Source organism: Corvus brachyrhynchos, unplaced genomic scaffold (genome assembly GCF_000691975.1).
Source record: "Corvus brachyrhynchos isolate BGI_N302 unplaced genomic scaffold, ASM69197v1 scaffold60, whole genome shotgun sequence".
Classification (NCBI taxonomy): domain Eukaryota; kingdom Metazoa; phylum Chordata; class Aves; order Passeriformes; family Corvidae; genus Corvus; species Corvus brachyrhynchos.
This window is the reverse complement of record NW_008236767.1, coordinates 5267962-5275427: the sequence shown is the minus strand read 5'-3', so window position 1 is coordinate 5275427 and position 7466 is coordinate 5267962. Positions and strand designations below refer to the sequence as shown.

The following is a 7466-nucleotide window of genomic DNA, read 5'->3' as shown; positions in this document are numbered from 1 at the left end:
CTAGCTTCATTCAAACAGACAGATGCCACTATATGCTCTGATACCTTTTTGTGAAGGGAGGATACATTTCAATTAGGACAATATTTCAGCAAATTAACATAAGCACAAATTGGAAATACATTAATAGATTGGTATACTGTTTAGAAAATTAATATTAAAATATTATATATTTTTAAAATATAAACAGCAATTGGTTTCTTTATTTAGCTTTAGATTATTTTATTTATAGGTCTTCATGTAGATTCATATAGAAACATTTTTCAAACTCTGGACTTTTAAAATCATGAAAGAAGGATGAATCAAGTATCTCCATATGTCAGCCCACTTTTGCACTTACAAATAATACTCTGGAAGGTTCCCTGGCTTCTGAAATTACTTTGCTTTATAACACCCTGATATTGATATGTGTACTTGGTACACCTCTGTCTCTTTTCTGTAGCATGCTAAGACTCATGTGAAAATGCCAACACACACACACCCACCACATGAAATCTCAAAGGAAAGAGACACAACATTGTGGGGTTCTTAGGTGCACACCTAAATTAAGGAAGACTATAAATCAGAGCAGTGGGAATGGTTATATACTTACTGTTTAGGCACATACTTACATTTTAGGCACATACCTAAATTTCATGGTGAATTGTGGCTTTAGTTTGTTTTATTATATTTCCAGAATGTCCAAACATTAGAAGCATAGAAATATATTCAACTGTACATGATAGATAGATAGATAGATAGATAGATAGATAGACTCCAATTCTAAGCAGACAGAGAATAGCCATGCTTTGAAGATAGCATAGGGATTTTTAAATTACCTATGAAAGAAGAAATTATTTATTTGGATTTTTTTAAAGATTTAACTCAGGATTTCTTAAATTTACATTTATTGTTTAGAAATGGATGTCAGTGACCTTTAAAGTTGCTTCATAGCTTGTATTTAAATATATCATCAAAGATAGACAAAAATATATAAGGAATGATAGCAGAAGACAGAGATATAGGAAGACATTAAGGAAGCAAGCTTGCAACCTTGTACAATGCTGACAACTCTTTTGCTGCTGTTGTGCATGCAAAAACCAACAAACTACCATGCATATCATATTTTATGATAAATGGGAAAAGCATTTATAGAATGCCTAAGGAAATATTAACATGACTTCTGACACTGTAAGATGTAATAAGGATTTTTTAAAAATTTGGAAAGTAAATTAAAAGTACCATTTTCTTTCCCCTTCTTGATTCACTGTTTAAAATGAATTTAAGTCAAACAAAAGAAAAAGGTTTAGCCACAGCACAGGAACTTACGACAATGCTTTGCACTGCTAAGTACAGAGGATTTTATGAACTTTTCCAGTCTACTGCCTTTCTTCATGGAGAAGTGAAAAGGACCATTTCAGACTGATAAGTGAGCAGAAGTTGTTTATATTTGCAAAGACATTTATAAATACTAACAATGAAAGACTAGATGGTATTCATTCAAGATGTTTAAAGGAACTCAAAGGAGCACTTGGTACTTCCTTTTTTCTTATCCTCATGCCATTTCCACAACTGACAAACTACAGGATGGATAGATGCAATACAGGTGCTCATATGTACTTGAAGGAATCCTTACTTTTGTATGATGAGTTTCAGAAAAACAGTACTTGGAATTTCTGGGGGAATATTAAATGGTCCAGTGAGCCAGTAAGAACATGATTATACTTTTTTCAAACCCTTAACATCAGCAGCAAAAGAAACTGAGACACTTAAGGGCTTAAAAGGGCAGAAATGTGTCATCTAGATCAACCTAATAACAGATATATAACAGCACACCAGGAGAGGTGGATGAGCAAAAATGTAGAGTTAACTAATACCGGAGGACCCTTAAGGGACATTTTCAGACTCAGTTTTGTCTAAGAGTCTATGATATGGTCTGTAGGGTAAATATTCTAGCACCCAACTTCGGGCTTTCTCTTCAGTGCAGAATCAAATGTTTAATCATAATAGCAGCAAAATTCTCTAGCCTGCCTTCTTCCACAGATCTTCAGAGTCAGGTTGCAACAGGGAGAGGCAGTAGAAGTCAAAACCTTCTCTCCACTACAGCCTTGCCTTCTCCAGCTGATTGAATTATCTCACTGCTCCTTCCAAGACTTCTTTGTGTGTCATATTCCTGGATTACTTGTTGACCCAGGCAGTCTCTTTTCCATGCTACATCTCTGTTCCCCATGGAAGCATCAGTAGTGTCAATATCTGCCCAGGCTCTCCATAGGCAGGGCAGGGTAGGGTGTTGGGAGGAAAAAAGCAGGGCAGCACCCTTGCTGTGTAGAAACAGCAGAGTGCGCATGAGGAGGCACCTTTGTAATGTCCCTATCTTTGGCCAGCAATTTTTCCAAAAATCATCCCACTGGCAAGGGACAGAGACCAAATGACTTCTGTGCCAAACACAGCACACATCACTGTATACCATGTGGAAGAGGCACGTTTGGGATTTGGCACTAGTCACAAGCTAAATATGCTAACTGGCATGTCTTCCAAGCAAGACCTGAGCAGGGGGTTATATGGTATTTCAGGTTTCCTTATCAAAGTGTGATCCCCTGGTATTGTGTGCTGCAAGCACCCATGATGCTCTTGAAATGAAGACCTCTGCAGTGCTGGTCCTGTTATTGAAAGGGTTAGAGAGTTGTGTACACGGCTCTGGATCCAGGGAAGCAAATCCAAAACCTGATTTAGACACTGTATAGGTAGAGAAAATAATTTTGAAGTATGGAAGGCAGCTGCAGAGGGAGGGTATCCACTGTAAGTGAAGAAAAACAGATTAGGAAGGCGTTATTTACACTTGATAAATCAGAAATGGCATCAAAGCGAGCTAGTATTACAAACTATTAATGAAACACATAATAATGAAACAAATCACATAATAGATCAAAACGGAGTGATTCAGCGTAATGAATACGGATACCAAGTAAGTGAACTGTGGGCTCTGGGGATACAATTTCAAATCCATTCCAGTGAGTGTGGTAGCAGTGTGAGCAGAAAAAAGAAAGAAGAATTTGAGTGTTCCATTGCTCACACTGACCACATCCACACTTTACATTAGTTGTCCTTTTGATGACATAGGTAGATAAAAATTATATTAAAAAATTATATTACCTACCAAGGCCAAATATATGCATTTATTATTTTTTTGTGTCAAAGTAACATGAGATCTCATCACCCATGCAGATGTCAGCCAACCATGCTAATTTCACAGAAGAGTGTGATTAAATAAACATTAAGCATATTAAAAAGACAGCCAGATAATATTCTATCAACAAAGATTATAAACTCTTTTAATTCTTATAATTATAGAAAGACCATTGGTGCTACAGAACATGGTTGTGTCTTAAGGGTAAAACAGGTCTAGAACTCAGATCTTCAGAAAGATTTTAGATTTTGGAGGTACAAAAGATGAGGTCTTTGATTAAGAGAGGGATGCCTTATAGAGCTTATATACAATATTAGTATTTTGATCACACACATGAAACTTCAGGTGGTGTGTGAATCCTGATTTAACTTCAGACGTGTCTGTATCCTAAACCTTTCCTGAGTCAATTCTGGCAATATCAAAGCCTACCAAATCAAACATTCATTTGTGCATTTATAGCTAAATACATTTATTTTAGTGTGCATTTGCAAAAATAATTGGTCTTCTTTTCTGTTTGACATGAAGGCATTCACACATGTAGCCTACTATTAGCTAAGGATAGGCACTGCAAAAATCATCAATCTGAGCAGGGAGCTGCCTAAGCCTGCCTAAGCTATTGCAGTGTTACTGATAACAGCCTCTCTTAAGAGACCCTTTGGATCTAAAGGTTCTCAGCTGAGGTTCTGGCTCAGCTACAAGATTTTACAATCAAATGCCAGTGAGAGGCTTACCGACACAGGGTGAACTTCTAAATAACAAGATCTTTATTACTCTCTGTTATGGTCTTAAGAGAAACAATATATAGTAAGGCTGAAGGGTTGTGCAGTTTGTTTGGAAAATGGTTTTGAGAAAATCTAAATTTTAATAAGTGTTGGAAATGACAAAAATAAAATAATCAAATTAATACATACTGACAGATTTGAAACGAGCTAAATTTAGCTTACCCACAAATCATTACTGAAAAGAAACTATTTGAGTATGTTACTACATATGTCTACCATTATGATTGCTCAGTTCAAGTCCACAGAGCCATGTTACAGATTTAAATTTCTGATATCTAAAGTTCTGTCATGCAAAGTTTTTGAGCATCTATAATAGGATCAGAATTCTGTGTTCACGTTAGACATGTTTAATTTACTGTGATGTTTTTAATACATTGTTTTGACTTTTCTTCACAATAATTACAATGCCTACAGAATTATAAAAGACAAGTAAATCAAATCAACATGAATTTGGAGAATCAACACGTGCAGAAAGAATCAGAAATCAAGCAGCTATGGATAAAGTTGCACTATGGTGAGGCTATCACTTTCATCTTCAGAAAGGCACCTAAAGGGAAAAACATAAAAACCTGTCACAGACACAGCACATATAAAACTTAAGAAACAGACAACTTGTGAGAGCCTGGTTCTTCACCTTTGATTTTCTAGGAAAGTTTTTACATTGGTTTATAGAGAAGCAGAAACCAACCTGAAGAAAATTGTGACTTTTAAAATTTTTGGTTTAGTACTCATCTATATGTAGTTTTAAAGTGTAATTAACTTTATGAATAAATGTATGAAATATACATTAATTTTATTTTTTGGTCATATAGGTAACTAGTAGATTGCTCCAAGAATGACATAAAATCAGGATAATTTAGAGTAAGGAAACTGTTCTGTGATAGCAAGTTGCTGTCCTTGTAATTCATTCCAGGAATTCTCTCTTTTCCATATCTCTGTTGGTTCACAAAATACTGAGTTGTATGACGGGCCCGATCCTCACTCTCTAAGAGCCTATGGAGATTTTACTGCTGATTATATGAGAAATAGGCCTGAGTCCAAAGTTCAGGTAGACTAATTTGAACTGGAACAATGGAGAGAGAAGTATTAATTTCCAAAGAGAGTTAAAAATCTAATATTTTGGAAGGTTTATGAGAGTCTACCTGATGTGATATCCAGGAGGAGGGTAGTGTGGGAGGGATTCCCAGACAGTAAGTACAGCATCAATGTAGCTCACATCTGGAGTTGCTCCATTCAGCAGCTGGGAGATATGGCTGAATATAAACAGTTCCAGGCTGCAACACAACTGATTTTGGCAGCCAAACCTGCATGTGGAAGTCACAGAGCCTAGGAAAAGTGTGATGTGTAAGCTAGATAACAGGCATTTAAACGGGTTAGCAAAGGATTCAGGTTTCTCAGTGATTAATATCTTTTAGAGACATTATTTGCATCGGAGGAGTCTTTTAGTGAGAGAATGAGCCCATTCCCCATTCACTCAGTAGGCCGTGAGATGAGGAGCTCCATGAGGAGCTCCATGTCTCAGCTGGAAGAGGGCCATGAACTTAGAGTTTCCTCTATCTGAGGAGTACCCCATAGCCTCTGGGTCACTGAGTGCTCCAGGGTTAACCTCCTAAACTCTCCTACTACATAACTTCCATTTTGAGTAAGTAGGTGTACTTCAAGGTAGGCACATAGCTCTGCAGCCACCAAGGCCCCAGTTAAATGTCCTTGTCAGCAGCATGGAGAATCAATCTGTGCCATTCACTCCCCCACATCAATGATGTGACTCAAGTTTTTGTGTCAGTCTCTTATATACCTTTGTGCTTTTACTGTATGATTTTAAATAAAATTGAAAAAACCAAATTTCTGGGGAAAAAAATGTTTACTGCAATCTATCTTCTTCAAGAATCTTCCTCTGACTGATGTGGTCTGAGAACTCTTACAAGCAAAAGAGGTGAAGTGGCACCGATTGAAAACCCCATCATGGATTGTGTTGCACACCTGAGTGATATTGTGGTTTAAGAACTTTTCTTCATGCCCACTAACTTAAATTTAGATATCTAGAAGATTAGAGAGCATCTGAGCATGCATTTGGAGGAAGTAGAATAAAGGGAAGTTTAATGTTGCTGGAATAAGTTTAATGTTGTTGAGGTCAGTAACAGCCTCACATTCTCATGATTTAGACTGTAGAGTCTAACTGAGTATCCAAGAACTTTACAAGTTACTTTTTTTGGGTACAGGAGCTGGGATTTGGTTCCCATTAATTGTCAAGTTTACAGAAATATAAAGGGAAAGGATAAAATTAAATATTCTTGGCTACCATTTCTGTTTTCAGATTACCAGGTAACATTCCTCTTTCTAGATACAGGAAACATACATTTTCACACTTCTGTGTTCTCCAGATGCATTAAAAAACTAATTTCCACTTGGGAGGACATGAATATGCTTGCATTAGTTATTTATTCTGAAGTTCTTCAAGGTGTGAACTATATATTGTAGTGAAGAGTCACGCCAAATACACCCTTCCATTTAATTTTCAATTTTTGAAGCTGTATTGTTTCAGTTTGATGCAGACTGAAGTACATCCTCTTTTTTTATATTAGAAGCCCTTTACCCCAGCAACCCAGAACCCAAATACATTTCTAAATTTAGATCATTATACTTCTACATTACATTATATAAAGTTTTGTGTTATCTTTATCCTATTTGCTGAATTTATCTTGGGCCCATATTAAGCAAACATTGAAACAGAAGGATTCTAATGTTTTAATATTGCCTGTGCTCAATAAAATACACAATTTTTTCCTCGAGTTTTGAATCTATGCTGCCTTATCCCAGCATCCTCCTTTCTGATTCCCTTCCATGCCTGTTTGCTTACCCCTGATATATTTGCCAGAGCTACTTATGCACTAATTCTTGTATAATGGTTCACCAGACACCTTCTACCTCTTGAAAATATGTATGAATACTGTCTCTTGGCAAAAGCATTAAATTATGTCTCTCCCTCCTACAATTATCCAGTTTTAATTGCTTGGAAAAATCTAGTGTCTTCCTCTACCAATTCTTCTGACAAGTTAGTTTCATGTTGGCCAAAGGGTTCAAAAGTCATTGGGGAGGGACTGATAGAAACATAACATTGTAAAAAAACCAAATCATTACTGTCTTAGAAAACCAGACAGAACCAACTGAGAAAGTTGTGAAAAAGAAAACAGCATGTGCAGAGTGATGATGGACTGATCTACTGACCTGTTACAGTTGAAGCAATGCACTGAATTCCTAGATCCATCTGTGATTTCCACTTTTTTCTAGAAACCAGGCACTTGCTGTAGAAGGAAAAGAAAGAGCAAATTTAATATAACCAAAACACAAATAGAGCCTAAGAAAGGTTTCTAATTTCATTTCCCAAACCCCGTGTGGTTCAGTACTTCCAAATATATTCAACATCAATAATAAAACTGAAACACAGATGATTCAAATTGCTACCAACTTCTCTCAGTTTTACAGGGAAGGTCTTTGATGTTTTTGTCAGAAAATGTAATGGA

At 36.4% G+C, this 7466-nt stretch overlaps 1 long non-coding RNA gene across 1 annotated transcript; it reads right to left on the bottom strand.

The window, feature by feature from the left end:
- Window positions 1-254: 254 nt before the first annotated feature.
- LOC108444988 lies at window positions 255-7249 on the bottom strand. Its single transcript, XR_001859715.1, has 3 exons — window positions 7171-7249; window positions 5088-5271; window positions 255-4492 (listed from the first exon to the last, which is right to left on the bottom strand). It is a non-coding gene; the product is annotated as an uncharacterized LOC108444988 (long non-coding RNA).
- Between the last annotated feature and the right edge of the window lie 217 nt (window positions 7250-7466).